The 21,314-nt window shown below is 51.8% G+C and overlaps 1 pseudogene; it reads left to right on the forward strand.

Moving 5' to 3' along the window:
• Positions 1–19,872, forward strand: part of LOC132356639 (thimet oligopeptidase-like) — a 73,289-nt pseudogene extending 53,417 nt beyond the window's left edge.
• Positions 19,873–21,314: the final 1,442 nt, after the last annotated feature.

Consider the following 21,314-nt stretch of genomic DNA (forward strand, 5'->3'; position numbering starts at 1 on the left):
TTACATAAATGTTCAAATTTACTGGCATTTCATATATTCTCTGTTTGTACCCTCTGCTATAACATTGTCCTGATTCTTTCTGTGTATTATTTACTTACGTTTTTGTTTTGCTTAATCAAAGTGTGTTTTTAAAATCTTTTCAAAGAGTATTCTTTTGACTTACTAAATCACCTCAATTTTATACTTTTTTCTGTTTTATTAAGTTCTGCTCATATCTTTATTATCTATTTTTTCTATGTTCTCAGGGTTTATTGTTTTGCTCTTCTGATGTCAATTAAAACACTTGGTTATTAATTTTAATAAATCTTTTTAGTTATAAATAGTTGCACTTTTTGAAGATGCCAGCTTAGTTGTAAGTATCTAAGGGTCAGCACCTCCACGTTGTTGCTGGCCTAAGCCTTAGTGCACCCTATAGCAATGTATATATTGACATTTTTTCCCCTCGACTTTCTGTGTTTTGCTACTTCTCACTTTTCTTTGGAGAGTAGCCCTCTGAAATATCCTTTAGTTATTTTCCAGCCAATAAGTCTTTAAAATATGTGTATTTTTTTTAAGATAAATCTACTTATATAATTAGGCAGAAAATCTGATTTGCCATATTTTTAAAAACAGCATAATTTCACTCTTCTCCATGATTAATCTGCTGTTTTACACAAGCTTTGAGTTTTTAGCTTTATCAATGACATGTACTTTAGAAATTTTTTAAAGAGCCTACCCACTCTTTTAAAACATCCTGTTCCTTGTTTCAGTCCTAGTTTTATGTCTGTTTTCTACCTTGCACCTGATAATTCCAACATTCAATGGATGGCCTTGGGAATCTAATTCTGGTATTGATTGCTTTTGCTGATTCTCTCCCACTGTAGCTGATTTCTTCATTAGTGTGTGAATTTAGATCATGAGCTCATGTTTAGCTAAACTTTATCTGTGGGAACGCTATAGGCCTGGGTTGAAGGTCTACCTCTCCAGAGAGTGTTTAGTTCTGTGTTTGGAATACCACCCATCTGGGAGCATTTTAAGGTAATTTCTTCCCTTCTGTTTGCAAGACCGCAAATAAATTTGCAACCCAAACACTGTGAACACAGATCTGGGGTTCAGAATTCTCAAGATTTTCTACCTGTTTCCTACCCAGAGCAGAGGTCAAGAGAATTTGGTCTTAGTCTCCCTTTGCCAGCAGATATGTTTTTTAATGGCACACCGTTTCATTAAAGGTGAACCTAGGGATAGATAGGTTTAGTTCTAACTTCCCATCTAGGAGGGATGGAGTCTTATCTCCTGCCTCCCATGTGGTCATGGCCATTTTAACAGCAAGTCTCTGTGTCAGGTCAGGTGTGTCATTAAACTATGGCCTGTATTCCAAATGCAGACAGCTGCCTATTTTTTATGGCCTATGAGCTATGAATAATGTTCACATTTTAACTGGTAATATTTTAAATGGTTACTTAAGTACCCAAATAATATCCTCAATTTTGCCTCTTTGGTCCACAAAGCCTAAAATATTTGCTATTTTGCTCCATAAAAACAGGATTGCCAGCTTCTGTTCTAAGCTATCAAGATCTTCAGTCCACTCTTAATATAGCTATAACTCTCACACATGTACCCCCCTTCTTTCAGGGGTCCTGGAAATTTCTACTGCACACTTCAAAAATCAGACATGCACTTAAAAATAAGTTGTTTCCATTTCACCTAGCATACCGAACTCTTTTCTTTTAGGAGAGTTTTTCAAGTAATCTTGCCCACCATGTTCTTCAGAGCCTCATTAATAATGGCAAAAATTAAAACAACTTAACATTCAACAAATGGGAATTGTTCATAACAATTATAGAAGCACATACAGTAGAAAACTATAAACTGTTATTGAAACGGTGAGACATAACTAGTTTTATTCTTTGAGAACTATGTTTATTTAGGTCTCTTGTTTAAATAAGTATATTTCTGTGTATGTATGTATATAATCATGTATTTATATACACATACATTATTTATATGATATATTTATATAAATATGTGAAATACATACCTATACCCATACCTTTGATTTATATTTGTCTACATACACAGGAATATAATTATATATATCATGTATTTATATACATTGAACTGAAAAGTGGTAGTATACATATATATTGTGTATAAATGTGTGTATATGTGCATGTGTAGAAAAACAGGTTGAGAGATATGTAAGCATGATTTAGACAGGGTTCAAGATTTTAAAAGTAATTATGTGTAGGTAGTGAGATTATGGCCCATTTGATTTAAAGTATTGCATATTTTTACGTCAATTGTTATGAACAGATTCCTACGTAAATAAAATTATAAATAGTTATACATACTTGTATGTGTAGTGTATAATTAAAATATATATACTTTTATATAAGTATTATATTTATATTATATAATATACTTGTCTTATAATAATACATTATGTATTCTGTTATATAGAATACATTAAATATAATGTATTATATCAGATAACAATGATATATTTCTATATTATGATATAATTATTTTATAATCAATATTACATGATATATCATATTAATACTGTGAACATATTAAACATATAAATACATTGCATTAGTCATATAGTTTGTGTATAAAATATGCTATGCAAAAATACATGTTAATATAATACATAATTGTTATACATTCATATAAACAGTAATATATTACATTTATACACCAATATAATATTTAGTATTGGTATATGTATATTATATTAATATATACATAGCTAATGCTCTTTAAAGCCATCTGCTACAAGAAGTAGAATGAGACCAGGAGTATGGCCAAAGCAAATTCTAAAAATATTAGATTATTTATATTCACTTATATGTCATTTTCCTGGAATCTGTATCTGGCTGTTAGAGAGCACACACAGCAAAATCCCGATAAAGTGCCCAGGAGGACATGGGATCCTTTATTTACTGGGACCTCAAAGGAAACCTAGTGCTATTCAGTCCCCCATCAAAGAGCTAAGAGCAAATCTTGAAGCACCCAGTAAAAGCCAATTCAAACAAAAAAGCTTTTCCACTTCAACTTGAAAAAGTTAAGTTCCCAAGAGACCCCCTACATCACCCACTGAAGCTCATTTGGCAGTAAAAACAATAACATTCAGCGAACAACAAGAAATCTAAAACAATAGTTGTTTTAACAAAAAAAAAAAAAATCCAGCAGCTAATCAGTGTCTTTCCTGTTTGAAAGAAGGCAGTGGGAAGTGGACAGAAGACCTGATAGGAAAGATAAAAAGAAGAGGAAAAGGAAAATAAAAGTTTCCAGTTTGACAATCAAGCTGTCTTCTGCATCCATTTCATCCCAAGACCACCAAGCCAGTGTGGAGGCTTTTTCCTCCTTTCCTTTTCGTGAGACTGATGACAACCAGCACTGCAGAGTCCATTAAATGAAGAAATGCTGTTGCATACATGTGTGAATGAGCTGTGAGTAAAGTACTGGAGTAGAGGACACCTAACTTGAAACGTCCTCATGAATGTCCATGTGGCTGAGCAGGAAGTTAACCTGTCATAGATGTGCTAAATCAGAATAGTTGGGTTTTATTTTATTTATTTTTCCCTGGACTCTGTTGAATGACTGTCATCTACAAGTTCAGGCTACTTTTTGCTGACGATTAATGCACTGGGAGAGCTGAGAGAAAACCGAATAGTAGAGCTGTCTTTTTCTTGACCAGTTCACCTTACTTTCCCAAACTCAAAGTCTTTCCCTATTTCTTTCTCCTTTTTATTGTAGTAAAATGAACATAACATAAAATTCACCATTTTGATCATTTTACAATTCACTGTACAATTCAGTGGAATTTAGTACTGTCACAATGCTGTGCAACTGTCACCACTGCCTAGTTGCAAAACATTTTCATCACCCCAAAAGGAAACCTACACCCATTTAAAGCAGTCATTCCCTATTTCCCTCTCTTCCAAACCCCTGGCAACCACTAATGTATAATATTTTCTGTGTGTATGGATTTGCCACTGCTGGACATTTCGTATAAATGGAACCATACAATATGTGGCCTTTCGTGCCTGATTTCTTTCACTTAGTTGCATCCATGATGTAGCATGTATCAGTAATCCATTCACTTTTATGGCTGAATTCCCTGATCCTGTTTTCTTCATACTGTTTGAATACAAACTTTAAAATATGTTGAGGGTGAAGCTCTGTTTTAATAGCACATCTATTAGGCCAATTCATTTAAAGAAGGTGAAAATGGAGATATTGTTGTGAAATGATAATCGTTGAGAAGCCTCAGCTAATTTGATAATGAAAAGTTTGGGAAATGTTGCAAAAAATTATTTGCTTTATATTAAAAGCCTTTTAAACAAGGATTCAGGAGATTGTCTTTTTCTTGCAGGTAACTTAAATGAGGCAGAAGAAACTAACTGCCCTTTAAAACAGATTTTGAAAGGATTTTATTTATACTTAATAGACGAATGGGAGTACAGGTTGTTCATATCCAATATGGACTCCCTGTCCAAACACTGTTTATCATTCTAGCCACCACTATCGAATTATATTTCTTGAGACTAATGCAGCTTAACTCCTGCATATTACTTTTTAAAATTCATCTATCAAATCCATTAATACAGTATAAACAAGAGATGTTCATGTTTCAGTGCAGTTCAAATATCAGGTATAAAGAGCCCTCAGTAAGAAAAGGAATCTTATATCTCTTGCCAGAATGTGGTCAGCTCTGGGGTGCTTTGCTAGCTGAAAGACACTTTTATTGTTAAGAGGATAGAGGTTGTTTAAGAGGGATGAGAGGCAAAAAATTTTAAGTACTTGTTTGTGTTAAAAACAGTGCTAGGCTATCTCATACTCTATATCAGTCAAGGCTCACCATTTTACATATGTGAAAAGCGAAGTTAAAAGTGTTTTAGTAACTTACTAAAAGGCACGCAACCACTAAATTCAAGCAAGAATTCAATCTCAAATCTGTCACACTGAAGTTTGAGCTAATATTGAGATTAATAAAAATAGAACTAAATTAAAAGTTCAGAGATGTTTTTTATTTCGTACTCTTTCACTAACCCTCTTTGGAGATAAATCGTTTCATTTATATGGGCCTTAGTTTTCACAACTATAATAGTTGGAAGTTTGACTAGGTGACCTCTATGTAGTCTTGCATTTCTGAAATGTTCCATTAATTTGGCTTCCTACAATAATTGCCATTGCAATATATGTGTGCTGCCACCAAGTAGCAGTAGCGAGTACTAGTTCCTTTTTTAACCCTAGTGGGGAGTGCATTTTGACATCAGACTTATCCGTCAATAGTACAGCCTGTTAATATAACTACAAAATAACAAAATAATCTGGTATTATTTCCTGTAAAGCAGAAGCTTTACATTGTGTCTATGAATCGTATGAGAATCACCTGTAGGTTTTTAAACAGAGAGGAAATCCAGAACCCATTGAATGAGGATTTTCAGAGATGGGACTTGGGCATCTGGATTTTTGGGCTCCCATCATTTGTATATTTTATTTTATTTTATCTTTTGCCTATGTACAACATTTGTCACATCCTCTTGAATCTTTAGCAATTTCTGTTTGTTTTAAAAGTTTAGAGTATTCCATAATCACCTACTTTTCATAAGGCATTATCTGTTATGTTTATTCACTCTTGTGCTTCTCCTGGTTAAAACTTCATTTTTTCTTTTTTTGGGGGGGGTGGGCTGCCTCATGGCTTGCAGGATCTTAGTTCCCTGACCAGGGATTGAACCCCAGGCCCCCAGCAGTGAAAGTGCCAAGCCCTAACCACTGGACCACCAGGGAATTCCCAAGACTTCTTTTTTAAATGACTTTTTTTCCCACTCTGATTCATTCCTGGGATCAGTTTCATGTGGGAACATTAAACCAACCTTGCATTACTAGAATAAAGCCACTTTGATTGTGATATATTACTGTTTTACATACCATGGATACAGTTTGTGCTTTTATTTACAAATTTTGCATGCATGTTCAAAAGAGAAACTGGTCTATGATTCTATTCTTGTAATATTCTTTTTACTTTTGATCTGAAGCTTATGTTGGCCTTATAAAAATTTTGAGCAATATATTATTTTCTGTTTCCTGGAAGGGTTTTATGTAAGATTACCAATATTTCTTCCCTAAATATTTGGAAGAATTTACTTGGAAAGCCATTTATCCCTGGAAATCATTTTCTGTAAAGGGACTTAATTATACAAACAACTTTTTGAGTAGTTACAGAGTTTTTAGATATTTCTTTTCTTGGGTTAGTCTTGTTAGGTTGCGTGTTTTAAGAATTTGTAATTTTGGATGAATTTTCAAATTTATAAATATAAAATTGTAATTTTAACAGCTTTATCGGGATGTAATTTACATACCATAATTTAACCCTTTAATGTATACAATTCAGTGGTTCTTTTTTTTTTTTTTAATTTTATTTATTTATTTATTTTTTGGCTGTGTTGGGTCTTCGTTTCTGTGCGAGGGCTTTCTCTAGTTGTGGCGAGCAGGGGCCACTCTTCATTGCGGTGTGCGGGCCTCTTACTATCGTGGCCTCTCTTGTGCGGAGCACAGGCTCAGTAGTTGTGGCTCACGGGCCTAGTCGCTCCACGGCATGTGGGATCTTCCCAGACCAGGGCTCGAACCCGTGTCCCCAGCATTGGCAGGCAGACTCCCAACCACTGCGCCACCAGGGAAGCCCCAGTGGTTCTTAGTGTAACCACTAAAAGACGTGTGTAACCATCACAACCATCCAATTTTAGATTTCTGTCCCCCCACAAAGAAACCCATTACACATTAACAATGTTTTTTCATTCTCTCAACCCTCTCAGCTCTAGGCAACCACTAATCTCCTTTCTGTCTCTAGAGATTTGCTATTATGGGCATTTCATATAAATGGGACCATACAATAGGTGATCTTTTGAGAGTGGCTGCTTTTCTTTACAGAATGCTTTCATGGTTCATCCATGTTGTAACATGGATCAATATTTCATTCCTTTTATAGCTGAATGCTATTCTATCGTACGGATATTCCACATTTTGTTTATTCATTTGTCAGATTGACATTTGAATTTTTTCCACCTTTTGTTTTTAGAAATATGCTTCTATGAACATTCACGTACAAGCTTTTGTGCAGACATAAGTTTCTATTTCTCTTAGGTATATATTTAGTAGTGGAACTGCTGGGTCATAGGGTAACTCTATGTTTAACACTTGCAGGAACTGTCAAGCTGTTTTGTAAAATGGCCGCACATTTTGTAAAATGGCTCAGACTGTACTTTCTATCCAAAGGTATCCAAAGCCACTTTAGATGCAAAATGTTTAAAGTTGACCTTTGCTGCTGCCCAAATCGTAGCCACTGTGGGCAGTCTGCAAGATGGCATCTTAGGTTTCTCAGGAATAAATTAGAATACACAAAGGGGGAAATAAGTGTACAATTACATAATGTAGATTTCATATTTAATTTTATGGGAAAAGCAATAATTAGGTGGCTTTTGGTTTTAACTGGAAATAGCCACTCATTGGGAAATAATTACTCGTTAATGGCCTTAGCGAGTCACTCTGGAGCTTCTCCTAGAACAAGAAAACCTAAGTTCTGCTCCCAGCAGAACATGGAGACGGTGCCCAGTGCTGGCGAGGCAGCACAGAACAGGGGAGTCGTCGCTGGAGGGAGCGGAGGACAGTGCAGCCGCTCTGGAAAGGAGCTGGCCAGCTTCCTAGAAAGCGAAACTACATTGCCCACTTTTCCCCAATGTCACCTCTTGTGAAAGTCAAGTCAGCGTCCCAGCAGGATCCTGACGTTGACACGACTGCCCCTGTCATCCGTTGCCCTGGAAAGGCCCCCGGCGGCTTTCGGTCTGGGGCTCTTCCCAGTCAGGCGAGCGTTTGTGTACAGCTTCTGTGTGGACTTCAGTCTCCATTTCCCCGGGGTAAGTGCCCATGACTGCGGTTGCCGAGTCCTGCGATGGCTGCTTTTTGAGGAAGTTTCGCAGTAGGGGAGCGCCTGGCCTGAGCCCCGCGTGCCGGCCTCTGCCCATCTCTCTGCCGCCTCAACCCTAGGAAGGAAGGTCCACGTGGACCAGCGCTCCCTCTGCACCTGCTCTGCCCTCGGTCCTCAGGGTCACAGGGCTTCCCCAGAGCACGGGCGGCGTGGACCCCTCCCTGCGTCCCGCCTCACCCCCGCCTCATCCGGGCCCCCCGCCCCCCGTGGCTTTGGTGGGAGGTCTCAAGGAAGGACCCCCTCCTCCGAGCCTACTCCACCCTCAGCCCCCGCTCCCACAGAGCTTCCGTCCCGACGCCAGGCCCGTGGGGCTCCCGCAGCAGCAGCGCTGGGACTGCCGGGTTTCTGCAGTTCAGTTCGGACTCCATCTACCCGAGTCAGAGCCCGCAGGTCAGGGCTCGGCCCACGCCAGCCACAGGTCCACGTCGTCCTCTGCGCTTGTGGCCGACAGGCTGTGTCAGGAGTTCCCACGCCCCCAGCCTGAGTTCCGTTCGTTGGCTAGCGCGGGCCCCCAGAACACGGGCCCCCAGAACACAGGCCCCCAGTCCACGGACTAGAGCACCGGGCTATTATAAAGGAACAGCCAGGTGGAAGGAGGAGGTGGGGAGGCGTGGGGCGGGGCGCGGGGCTTCGAGGCCGCCTGCAGGTACCCACCCCGCAGCTCTCTGAACCCCATGTTTACCGAGATTTTGTTCCATGAGCACGATTACAGCGGGGACCATGGGCAACGGATTCACATTGCAACCTCTGGCCCTGTCCCCTCGCAGGAGGTGGGCAGGCAGGGGGGCTGTAAGATACAACCCGGCTTGTGGCTTTAGGTTTAGGAGCTGTGTGCCAGGACTGGAGGCCAAGGCCCGACCCCTCTCTCCCGTAATTCACAGCGTGGCTCCTGCTGGGCACGGAGGCTGGGGGACAATGGGAGGCTGAAGAGCATGGCGTCCGCCTTCACCCCCTCTCTCCTCTCTTGGCTGAGCCCTGCGGCCGCGTGGGTTCCCAGTGGGCCCCCCCCGGGGGGCCTGTCCCTTCAGGTCCTCCCAGCTGCCTGACACCCCTCTGCCCCCAGCGTGGACCCCAGAGCCCTCAGTTCTTCCCACTCCTGGTCCAGCAGGACGGGGTCCCTGCGGCACCCTGGACAGGCGGGCGATGGGCAGCCCGGCCCCTCCCGGGAGGCAACCCCGTGGGGTGGGGAGGGGGGCGGGCACTGCGAGCCACCCATGGTCGAGTGCGTCACCTCGGTGCGTGGCGTGGGGCGCCGTGGCTACATGCATCTTGATGGCCGGGATCAGACCCAGCTCTGCCACCAACTGGCTGGGTCCCCGGAGGCTGGTCCCTGGACCCCATTGTCCCTGTTCACCATCTGCAATGTGCGTGACCCGAGGACCCCCTCACAGGTGGTCGTGAGAGCTGACCGAGTCGGTTTGTGTGGAGGACAGAGAACAGTGAGGCCAGCAGATGAGGAAAGAGCTTGTCACTCATGGTTCTGGGCAGGGGCACGCCTTGTCACCTAGGGCCTCCCAGGAGCACGAGGGTTCGGCAGGAATGAGGGGAGGGGTGGCTGGGGACTGGAGCCTGAGGTGTGGGTCCCCGGGAAGGAGCAGGCTCAGGATTGGCTAGAATGAGCCCGGGGCCCTGGGCCTCTCCGGGGTGATGAGGGCAGGGGGACGGTGGCCCCGAGTGTGGGAGCCCTGTACAGAAGGGGCTGGGGTGCAGCCCTGCGCTGGCTGGTTTGCGTCAGAAAGTGACAGACGCGGTTAACGCGGGTACCAGGCCCGACCCAGGGCTCAGTGACAGTTCTTGTTCCTCAGCACAAACGCTGTCCCGCTTCGGCCGGTGCTGTGCCTTGCGGTGGAGGAAACCGGGACTCAGAGGACTGTGGGGCTCCGGCATCCAGGGTGCGGCCCGGGCACGTGGGCCCCGAAGTCCTCCGGAGCGGCGGGCACATGGAGCTTCGAGGCTGGGGGAGGTGAGGGTGTGGACAGTGGGGCTGCGCAGACTGCCTTGACACTTGAGAACCACTGGCCCGAGGGACCACGGGGACGCCTGTGGAGGCGGGCGCCCAGGAGAGGCGGCCTGCTGGCACGGGGCGGGGTCCTGAGTGCCGCCCCGCCCTCCCAGGGCGCCCTGTGCTCCTGCCCAGTCGTGGCCGGTGGGGCCATGAGGCTGCAGGGAGGCCAGTGCCCGGCACGGCGCCTGCTGCCCGCAGAGGCCCGGCGTCCCTCGGGCTGCTTCTGAGCCAGGCGTGCCCGACGAGCCCCTGGGCCTGGCAGAGCCAGCGGGCACGCTCCCCCAGCGCCCTTCCTGTCCTCGGACAGGCACGTCTGCTCAGCCCGGGAGTGGGGCCAGGCGCGCTGAGTCCTGGGCTGGGCAGGGGTCGCAGCCTGGGCAGGTCCTCGAGGCGCCCCGCCTGCTGCTGGCCCGGCAGGGGCCCCGGGGAACCGGCACCTTCCTCTGCGCCCCGCGTCGCTCCCTCCCCCAGGCTGGTCCATTTCTACCTGTTTCTGCAAACCAGATAGACCCTGAAGGGACAGAAACTTAGGTCCGTTGAAACGGCTGAAGCTTAGGCTGTCACCCTGGGGTAACTCCTGAGGAGGGTCCTAACAGTTAGGACCCGAGGCCCTTTCTTCCCATCTCCCTCCTCTCGTCCGCCTCTTCTCCTTGAACCCCCCCTTCGTGCCCCCACCCCCCGATTTTACAGCCGTCTTCTTCCTTCAGAAAATCGAGAGCATCAAGAAGAAGCTGAGGACTTCCCTGTTAGCGCAGTGGTTAAGAATCTGCCTGCCCATGCAGGAGACATGGGTTTGAGCCCTGGTCCGGGAAGATCCCACATGCCACGGAGCAGCAAAGCCCGTGCACCACAACTATTGATCCAGCGCTCTAGAGCCCGTGAGCCACAATTACTGAACCTGTTTGCCACAACTGCTGAAGCCCATGCACCTAGAGCCCATGCTCCGCAACAAGAGAAGCCACTACAATGAGAAGCCTGCTCACCGCAACGAAGAGTGTCCCCCGCTCGCCGCAACTGGAGAAAGCCCGTGTGCAGCAACGAAGACCCAATGCAGCCACAAATAAATAAATAAATAAATAAATGATTTAATTTTTTTTTTTAATTTTTAAAAAATAAAGAAAAAGAAGCTGAGTCTCCTGTGCATCGACTTCAACAAGAACCTGAACCGGGACGTGACCTTCCTGCCATTCACGCGCGAGGAGCTGGGTGCCTGCAGGCCCCGCGGGGTGGTCGAGAGGCGTCCGTGTGCCCTGCCCCCGGGAAGGCCTTCTTCTCCTGAGGCGCTCAGAGTGTTTGGGTCCCAAGGTTCTGGATCCTTCCTAGGGGAAGGTGGTGGTCTGTCTACCGAGATTCTGCCCCGAAGGAGGTTGTCCCTCGAGACCCCACCCTGCCCCTGCTCTCTGTGATGTTTCTTTAATCTCACAGGGTCCTCCCGCACCTGACCCGGCATGGGGTCTTGAAGGGCTGGGGCCTGGGCGGCTTTTTCAGCTTCTGCCCTCTTCCCCGAATGCTTTATTTTGAAAACTTCACACCTGTAGGGAAGTGGCAAGAATAGTACCAGGGAGACCCCGTGTGCTCCCCGGGCCCGGCCTCCCTGCGTGGATGCCATGTGTGCTTTTCCTGCGCTGGGGCCTCTGGACGCATCGCCAGGAGCAAGGGCGCCTCCCGAGTCCCTGGGTGCAGGTCCCCGTCGGGAAGCAGAGCGTGGAGCTGTCCTGCAGCCGTCCCAATGGCGGTCTTCTTTTAAAAATTAATTAATTAATTAATTTTTGGCTGTGTTGGGTCTTCGTTGCTGCACGCAGGCTTTCTCTAGTTGTGGCGAGCGGGGGTTCCTCTTCGTTGCAGGCACATGCCTCTCATTACGGTGCCTTCTTTCGTTTCGCAGCACGGGCTCTAGACGTGCCGGGTTCTGTAGTTGTGGCACGGGGGCTCAGTAGTTGTGGATCCCAGGATCTAGAGCGCAGGCTCAGTAGTTGTGGCCCATGGGCTTAGTTGATCTGCGGAACGTAGTATCTTCCTGGACCAGGGCTCGAACCCGCGTCCCCTGCATTGGCAGGCGGATTCTTTTTTTTTTTTTTTGGAACCAAAACTTTAATCCCAAGGATTGTCACAAAACATATTACAAATGACGGCATGAAAGAAAAATTGCACAGGGCTTCCCTGGTGGCGCAGTGGTTGAGAATCTGCCTGCCAATGCAGGCAACACAGGTTCGAGCCCTGGTCTGGGAAGATCCCACATGCCGCAGAGCAACTGGGCCCATGAGCCAAAACTACCGAGCCTGCACATCTGGAGCCTGTGCTCCGCAACAAGAGAGGCCACGATAGTGAGAGGCCCGCGCACCGCGATGAAGAGTGGCCCCCGCTCGCCGCAACAAGAGAAAGCCCTCGCACAGAAACGAAGACCCAACACAGCCAAAAATAAATAAATAAATAAATTTATTAAAAAAAAAAATTGCACAGTAACTCAAAGTTCAGCTCTACAATATACTCTTAATCTGGCAGGACATTGGTGTCTTGAATACTCTCAAATTCCCAAGTAATATTACAAAGAGCCATGTATTCATGTACAGCAATCACACAGGGGACTTATGACCTAAGTCAAAGGTAAACTAACTTTCTTGAAACTTCTTAGATTCTAAAGTCACTGGACAACCTCTTGTCCGGTGTGAAGACTAGTGGAATTTTTAAACGTCTAATCTAGGGTAAGGGTGCAGCTTTAATTTTTACCTGCTGGCTGTGTTCACAGCACCTTTTAAAGACTGCTTGCTTAACTACAGCTGCATACCATATCCCAGCTACAGAAAGCCTTTTCAATGTTTGCCAGTGTTGTTTCCATAATAGTAAACATCACACTTTAGCTGGGCAGGAGTCAGAGTTTTATTATCAGTCTAGGCAAGACCAAAAATTCAAAGCAAATTCAATTTTGCTTAAGGGAACATTGTAAGGTAACAATTCTTCATATTACATGCCTCATATGACCCATTTCAAACCATAGAGAATGACACCTTTATGTGTCACTGTCCCAAGAGACAAATGTGAACAGCTAAAACATTTAAAAAGTGCACCAAGCTTTGGAAGTCTCAAACAAAACTTGAATTTTCTGTATATACTCCTGTCAAATGAAGTTATTTCCTGTACACCACTCCTCTTGCAAAGTGGTCTTCTATTTCCTTTCATTTGACCTAGATAGGCTAGGAGACCTAGAGGAAGATCGGGACGGCTTGTGATTTCTCTCCTGGGACAGTGATCTCTCTCTTCTCCTATATCTAGAAAGTGACCTGCTCTGGCTGAGGGAGAAGCTTCTCCGTCTTGGAGATGTGTGGCGAGGTGGAGGACTCCTCCTCCGATAATCATCTCGAGGGCGACGACCCCAAGAAGGAGGCGGTCACGATTTCGACTTCTCTTTTCCCCATTCCACAGGTCCACTCTTACTCGGCAGCCACATGGTGTTCTCCCATCTAGTTCTCGGACAGCATCGGCTGCATCTCGGGGATCTTCACGTTCAACAAGAGCGAAGCCGGGAGGGTTTTTAGCAACCCACACACTTCAGAGTGGTCCATAATAGCCTAAAGCTCGTTTCAATTCAGTCTTGTTACCACTGTTTCCAAGATTCCCTACATAAACTTGGCAGTCCAATGGACAGGAATCACGATGCAAGACCCACGTGGCTCCTGGGTTTCACGGGCCACAGGGTGATCCCGGGCCTCTAGAATCTGGCAGCTGAATCTGCTCGCACAAGCTGTCCTGTGGGGATGCTTTTCCCCCTATGTGTCCAGCCCGGGGCCCTACTGGCTTGGCCCAGCCTCCCCGGTGAGTGGGTGAACCCCAGCTCCCTGGAGCAGACACTCAGAGCCCTGTTGACTGGACTCATGGGACTGGGGCAGCGGCTGGACATGTGTGGCCAGCCTGGTGGTGTTTGGCCCCGTCTGCAGTTCCAGCTCCAGCTGAGAAAGAGCCTCACTGTGTAATTTTCTCCTGGTTGTGTAAGGATCCCCGGTGTCATTTGACAGAAATGTAGATGGTGTGTTCTTTCTCTGTTTTCTCCCTGCTTCCTCTCCTCTCTCTCTGTCTCTGTCTGTCTGTCTCTCTCTCTCTCTCCCTCTCCCTCTCTGCCTCTCCTTCCCTCCTGCTCCCACTCCTTCCTGAGAGAGGGTAGACAGAGTGTGAGAGAGGGAGACTCAGAGGGAGAGGGAGGGAGAGGGAGGGAGGGAGAGGGGAGAGAGGGAGAGGGAGAGAGGGAGGGAAAGAGGGAGAGAGAGGGAAGGAGAGAAGTCTCCTTCCCTCCCTCTCCCTGTTTCCCTCCCTCTCTCCCTCTCCCTCTCTCCCCCCTCCCTCTCCCTCTCTGCCCCCTCCCTCTCCCTCTCCCTATCTCGCTCTCCCTCGTCTCTGCCTCTCCCTCTGTCTCTCCCTCTCTGGGAGGGAGTGAGGAGATGGAGAGACGGAGGGAGAGGGAGAGTTGGAGGGAGAGGGAGAGGGAGGAGAGGGAGAGAGGGAGAGGGAGAGGGAGAGAGGGAGGGAGGGAGGAATAGAGGGAGGGAGGGAGAGACATCTCTCTCTCCCTCCCTCTCTCCCTCTCCCTCTCCTTCTCCCACCTCCCTCTCCCACTCTCTCTCTCCCTCTCCCTCCACCTCCTTCCCTCTCCAGAGAGGGAAGGAGGTGGAGGGAGAGGGAGAGAGAGAGGGAGGGAGAGGGAGAGAGGGAGGGAGAGAGGGAGAGGGAACGAGGTAGAGGGAGAGAGGGACAGGGAAAGTGGGACAGGGAAAGTGGGAGGGAGAGAGGGAGAGGGAGAGAGTGAGAGGGAGAGAGGGAGAGGGAGAGAGGGAGAGAGGGAGAGGAAGGGACAGAGAGAGGCAGAGGGAGAGATGGAGGGAGAGGGAGAGGGAGAGGCAGCGAGGGAGAGGGAGGGAGGAAGAGAGGGAGAAGGGCTGAGGAGGGGGGCTCCCTCCCCCTCCCATGCTCTCCCCACTGTTTTCTCTTTTTTCTGCTTCAACAGACACCAGGCACCTTTTAGATTAGCCCTGAAGTCAACGTTGATGCTTGGACGGCCTGACCTCCCCGCTGACTTCCAGCCCTGGACCACAGCTGGGAGATGAAGTCTACGGGGCCCTGGGCGGCAGGCTGCACAGGCCCCTTCTCTGACGCCCAATCTCTCCTCGTTTATGAGGCAGCCGCCAGCTCCCCTCCCTGACTCCCCAAGATTTTGGGCCTTTTTAATATGTGTCCATAATGCCATGAGCTATTATTTAACTTTTCTACGAGGACCCATCTCCTGAAATGCAGTGGTCTTCAGCCTTGGCTGCACTAGAGAACCCCCAGGGAAGGGAGAGAAGTCTCTCCCTCCCTCTCTCTCCCTCTCCCTCCGTATCTCCTTCTGCCTCTCTCCCTCTCCCTCTCCCTCTGGGGTGATGCCTGATGAGCTCAGATTCGCAGATGTTCCCCCCATCCCCTCTCTGTGCCTTGCGTGGGGTCTGGGCCTTCTCACTGTGGCCTGGGCACGGCCTTGACATTCAGACACCGGGTCCTGCAAGGACACTTGCGTTTGGTCCATACGGCGTGTGGCTGCAGTCTGCGCTTCTGCCGTTTAGCATCTTCAGTAGATGGGGGCTGTGCACGAGCCCTTCATCTTCCCCGCAGACACCACTGGTGCTTGCCGGGCCTCGCGGGTGATGCGGGGGGCACGGGGAACAGTCCTGTGTCCCCACCTTCTTGGGCTGCAGACAGGCCACGTTGGTCCTGTGGTGACTGGGGGCTCCCAGGAGAACCCCACCGCAGAACCAGAGAGGTGGCCCCAGAGAAGGTGGCGTACACCTGGGGCCGGGCCTCACCAGCGAGCCACGGGCCACCTGCAGCAACAGGCGTCTCGCCGTCCAGGGACTGGGTGTTTGGGCGCCGTGGGGATGAGCTGCTCTCTGCACAGCAGCCAAGTTTGTATTGTTGAGCCCGGGGAGGCCCCTGGGTGGCTCCTGGAGAGCCTCGCCGCATTTCTTCCTGCCCTTGGTCTTAGAGCCCATCACGGTTCACGCTGTTTCTGGTTCCAAAAGGACCTGTGTTAATAAAGACCACGTGTTAGGACAGCACCAAAGTGTCTAGAAATCCGGGCCAGGAGGAGGAGGGAGGGGGATTGGCTGTGCCCGCCAGTGGCCTGAGAGCCCTGCCCACATGCAGAGACCTGACCCGGGGTCCCACAGGGAGGGCATGGCCCACGGTCCCCAGCGCCGGCCGTCTCTGGGTTCCAGGAGAACTGCACGATCCTCGGGGAGCTGGTGAGGCTGCAGGCCCAGAAGTCCTGCCTGCTGGGGTTCAGCACGCGTGCCGACTCCGTGCTGGAGATGAACATGGCCAAGACCAGCCAGGTGGTGGCCACTTTCCTAGGTAACCCCGCCTCCACCTGAGTCCCAGTGGGGAGGGCGTCAGGCGGACCTTAACTGGGCGTGGTGCTGCCTGAGACTCCACTGTGTCAGCCTTTGGGGGTCACCTTCCCGGACCCTTCATTCTGCCTCAAGGGGCGCAGGGTGGGGGGCGGCTGGGGGGCCTCCACAAGGACGTAGTCGAGCCTCTCCCCTCCGCCTGCAGATGAGCTGGCCCAGAAGCTGAAGCCCCTCGGGGAGCAGGAGCGGCCGTGATCCTGGAGCTAAAGAAGACTGAGTGCCAGAGGCGGGGCCTGCACTGTGACGGGCCCATCAACGCCTGGGACCTGCGCTACTACATGAACCAGGGGGAGGAGACGCGCTACCACGAGGACCAGCACCTGCTCAGTGAGTCCTTCCCCATGCAGGTGGTCACGCGCGGGCTGCTGGGCATCTCCCAGGAGCTGCTGGGGCTGACCTTCGACCTGGAGGAGGGCGCCAACGTGTGTCACGAAGATGTGAGGCTCTACACAGTCCGGGACGCGGCCTCGGGCAAGGTCATCCATCAGCAAGTTCTACCTGGACCTCTACCCTCGGTGCGTGAGTGCGTGTGGGAACCTGTCGGCCGTGGGCCGGAGCTCCTCTGAAGAAGCTGGGCCTCACCCCGCGTCCCTCCCCAGGGAAGGGAAGGCCGGGCACGCAGCCTGCTTCAGCCTGCAGCCGGGCTGCCTGCAGCAGGATGGGAGCCGCCAGATCGCCATGGTGGCCAGGGTGGCCAACTTCACCAAGCCCACGCCCGACCCGCCCTCCCTGCTGCAGCACGATGAGCTGGAGACCTACTTCCACGAGTTCTGGCAAGCGATGCACCAGCTCCGCTCCCAGGTGGGTGCGGGCGCGGGGCTGCGGGCAGGGGCCGGGGAGGACCCGGGCACGCGTGGTCCTCAGGCAGACCCTCGCCACAGGATTCTTCTGCTGATGTCACCCCGCACGTGGCGACGCCCTCGGTGTCAGCTTCCATCATCAAAGCCCACGCACTGGGCGCATAAACAAGAGAAATGGATGTCCTTGAGACTCTGGAGGCTGGAAGCCCCAGATCAAGGAGTCAGGACTGGTTCCCTGCATGTTAAGTACATGTACTCAAGAGTTGCCTTTAAAAAAGACAAAAGAAAAGAAAGGCACGTTGCCTGCAAGTCTGGTGACAGGCGGCGATGAGAACCAGAGGGAAGGCTCTGGGGCCGGGAGCGCCGCGCCCTGTGAGGCCCTGGGGCTGCTGCCAGTCTCCGTGGAGGCTCAGCAAGTCCCAGTGACTTCCCCACGGGGGGACCCCAGCTCAGCGTCTGGGCCCCGGACCCAGTGCTCGTTCAGTCTTCCTGCGGTCAGCCCTTCGTCCTGAGAGCGATGCTCTCACAGGCTGCACCGGAGCGCGTGGGGACAGTTTACTGAGCTGTGCAGCCATCACTACTGCCCTGTTTTGGAACATTTCCATCACCCCAAAAATGTCCCTCACGCCCTTAGTTATCACTCCCTCCCCTCCCCAGCCCCTGACAACCAGGAACCCACTCTCTGACTCTGTGGATCTACCTGTTCTGGACGTTTCCCCTCAGTAGTATTACACCCTGTGTGTCCTTCTGTGTCTGACTTCTCTCGCTGAGCATCGTGTTCTCAGGGTCCATGCACGTGGCAGCGAGTGTCAGGGCTTCACCCCTTTGCATGGCTGAGGGCCAGAAAAAAGTAAAAAGAAAAGAAAGTCACGTTGCCTGCGAGTCTGGTGACAGCCAGTGATGAGAACCAGAGGGCAGGCTCTGGGGCCGGGGGCACCACACCCTGTGAGGCCTTGGCGCTGCTGCCAGTCTCGGTGGGGCACGGGCAGCGCTGTCCCCCAGGGGCTGCGGGACAAGTTCATCAAGTCCCGACAGGCCAACCCAGGTGCGGCCGGGCCGAGGGAAGGGAAGGGGGCGCCCAGACCACCCGGCTGGAAAGCGCGGCCTGGACACAGTGCCAACCCCCCATCTCCTTCCTCCCGCCCCCCAGGCCTCTTCAACCTGTGCCAGATCGTCCTGGCCGAGGTGGACCAGGCACTGCACACGCAGACGCCCACGGACCCGGCCCAGGAGAATGCCCGCCTCTGCCAGGAGATCCTCGGGGGCCCAGCCATGCCAGGCAGCCAAGCACGAGCCGGGTCCACCTTAGCGGTCGGTTGGCGGCTACTGCCCAGGTCAAGAGGATCGTCTGGTGGTGCGTGAAAGGGGACCGACTGACAGGCTCTGGCCGAGGCCCGGTGACCTCTGGCCTCTTCCTGCCTCAGTTCCTTGGCTGGTACCTCCAGCTGTGGCCCGCGGAGTCCAAGGGTGGGGTGGGCGTATCTGCACGTGCTTTCTGGAGAGCCTGGAAGAGGCAGGAGAGGGCTTCATAGCCCGGACAGAACGCGTCGACGAGGTTTGCCCATGCGTGTCGGTGCGGACACGCGGTTCACTCCCTCATGAGTGCTTTAACCCGCGCTCTCCCCGTGCTGGAGGGCGAGCCCTGACTCATCCCTCGGAGCCTTGGCAGCTGACCTTGTAAGAGGCTTAGGGGTGAACCCTCGTGAGCTTCAGCAGAAAGTCGGCAAAGATTGATTTGTGTCCCTCCACTGAGTTGCCCACAAGGTCCCCGTTTTCTAGAAGTGTTGGGCCAATACTCCCTCTAGTGGCAGGGGACTCAGACAGGGCTGTTTGAGGCCCCCACCCTGGGGAAGGGGCACTGAGCGGCCAGGGGGCCGGGCAGGAGCCTCTCCACGTGTGTCCCAGGGACCCACCTGCCTGCGACCTTCGGCCGCCTGGCAGGAAGATACAACGCCCAGTCCTATGGCTGCCTGTGCAGCGAGGTGTACTCCGCGGACACGTTCCACACATGCTTCAAGCAGGAGGGCGTCCTGAGTGGCAAGGTGAGAGGCCGTCCTGCCACGCAGACCAACACGGAGGTCCTCGGCCTGGGCCTAGATGCTTGTGCCGCCCGCCTGGGCCTGCTAGGCTCTGAGGGCCCTGCCCTGGACCTCCTGCTCCCCTGCCCTTTGTTCAGTCACAGCAGAGGTGGCCACACCCACACCCTCAGTGAAGGCGGAGCTCCACCCTCCTGCAGCCCCGCCCCCTCTCGGCAGGTTGCCATGGACTACAGAAGCTGCATTCTGAGGCCAGGCGGCTCCAAGGATGCCAAGGGCATGGTGAAGCTCTTCCTGGGTTGCAACCCCACGCAGGATGCCTTCCTCCTGAGCAAAGGGCTGCAGGTTGAGGGCTGCAAGCTGCCGGCCTGCTGACGGCACGTGGTTCTGCCCACCCAGGCGGGCCCGGTGCCTTAGCGCCCCGCCGGGACGGGGGAGGGGCCGCGTGTCCTCCCAGCCCCTTCATCCCTGGCAGCCGGCCTCGGCCAAAAGTCTCCACCTGGACGTGTCTGGAGAGCCTGGCGTCAAGGCTCCCCCTTGTTGCACTAATGCAATCCCTTCCTGGGGAGCTTTCCTGCTTACAAAACGGTTCTTTGAAAACGCAGCCATTAATAAAAAGACTCCACTCCTGGTCTCTGCCTGCGGTCCCTTCCACCACAGGAGCGGCATGGGGGCCGTCACACTGGGGGGAGTTCTGACCTTGGTCGGGGATCAGCCCTGCGGCCGTTGCAGGCTGCTCTCTGCTGGTGTAGCGTCTGGGTCACTGGAAGATGGCTGAGCTGTGGGGTGAGTTCAGACGGGGATGGCTCTCCCCACCCTGGCCGGGCCGGCTCTCTAGTGAGGGGGTGTCAGGTTCCTGCCGGCCTCTCGCCCGGCACTGTTTGGCATGTCGGGGGCTGTGATTGGCTGCAGCTGGTTCTGGCGGTGGGCACAGCTGCGGGAAGCCCTGCTGTGGCTGTCCCTGTCCCCGTGGCTGGCCGGCTGGCTCCCTCCGGTCATCGGCAGCTGGTGAAGTCTGGACCACAGCAAGGGGCCGCCTTCCTGGGTCCTAGCGATTCTTCCCAAAGGCCTTAGGGATGTGGTTTGGTGGCAGTAGGAATTCAGAGAGGGTGCTGCACCACTGGAACGCTAGGGTGGGTCTGGACAGTCCCGTGTGTCCTTCCCTGGCCTTTGAGCTCCTCGGGAGCCCTGCCTCCAGCCCTTCGCCCCCACAAAGGACGCCAGGCAGTGGAGCGAGGGAGCGAGCAGCGCCCCGACCTTCTCCCCGGGGCCCAGGCGGGCAGGCTGTGCCACGTTCTGTCCTCCCCTCAACCTGCCCGCCCATTCTCACCCGCCCTGGGCCAGTCGGCTGTGGACCAGGCTGTGGTGTCTGCCCTTCTGCAGACCCGGCTCAGCTCCCTGCACCCACTTCTGTGCCTTCTGTGTTCTGGGCTGGTCGCAGGCCCAGAGCCGGTGGGCAGGCACCCCGTGGCCGGGAGGGCTGTTCCTGCGAATTCCCTGGGGCTCGAAAAGGAACACAGCCGGCCTTCCATCCGGCACTTCTCGATGGACATGGAAGGGGCATGTCGGGGCCTGGGGGCTGCTCGTCTTCCCATGCACCGAGCCCCTCGATGGTCCCCGTGCAAAATCCAGGTGTGGCGTTGGCACCCCAGCTGTGTGCCGGGCAGTCTGTGGCGGGTGCCACAGGCCTCGGGCTGGTGGGCCACAGGGTTCCTGAGCGGCAGGTCAGGACTGAGAGGGTGAGGCCTTTCCCCAGGTCCAGGGCCCAGGCTGACACCGGCTGGAGGCCCCTCCGCTCACCGCCCGCACCCCCCAGCCCCTGCCCTCACGTGAGCCCCCAGGGCTGAGCTCAGGTGCTGCATGCCCAGGCTCCCTGGCAGCCCAGCCCGTTCCCACTCCTCCGTGGTCACTGAAGGACTTGGAAGCAGGTTGCCCCACAGAGACTGCTGTTCCCCGAGCCCTGGGCAGGGGGCAGGGAGGACGGGCACAGGGCCTGCAGGGGTGTGGTCGCCGGGGCAGCCGGAGCAGCTCCACACAGTAAGTAAGAGCATCTCACCAGAAACAGTGCGTTTC

Source organism: Balaenoptera ricei, chromosome 21, assembly GCF_028023285.1.
Source record: "Balaenoptera ricei isolate mBalRic1 chromosome 21, mBalRic1.hap2, whole genome shotgun sequence".
In the NCBI taxonomy this organism is placed as follows: domain Eukaryota; kingdom Metazoa; phylum Chordata; class Mammalia; order Artiodactyla; family Balaenopteridae; genus Balaenoptera; species Balaenoptera ricei.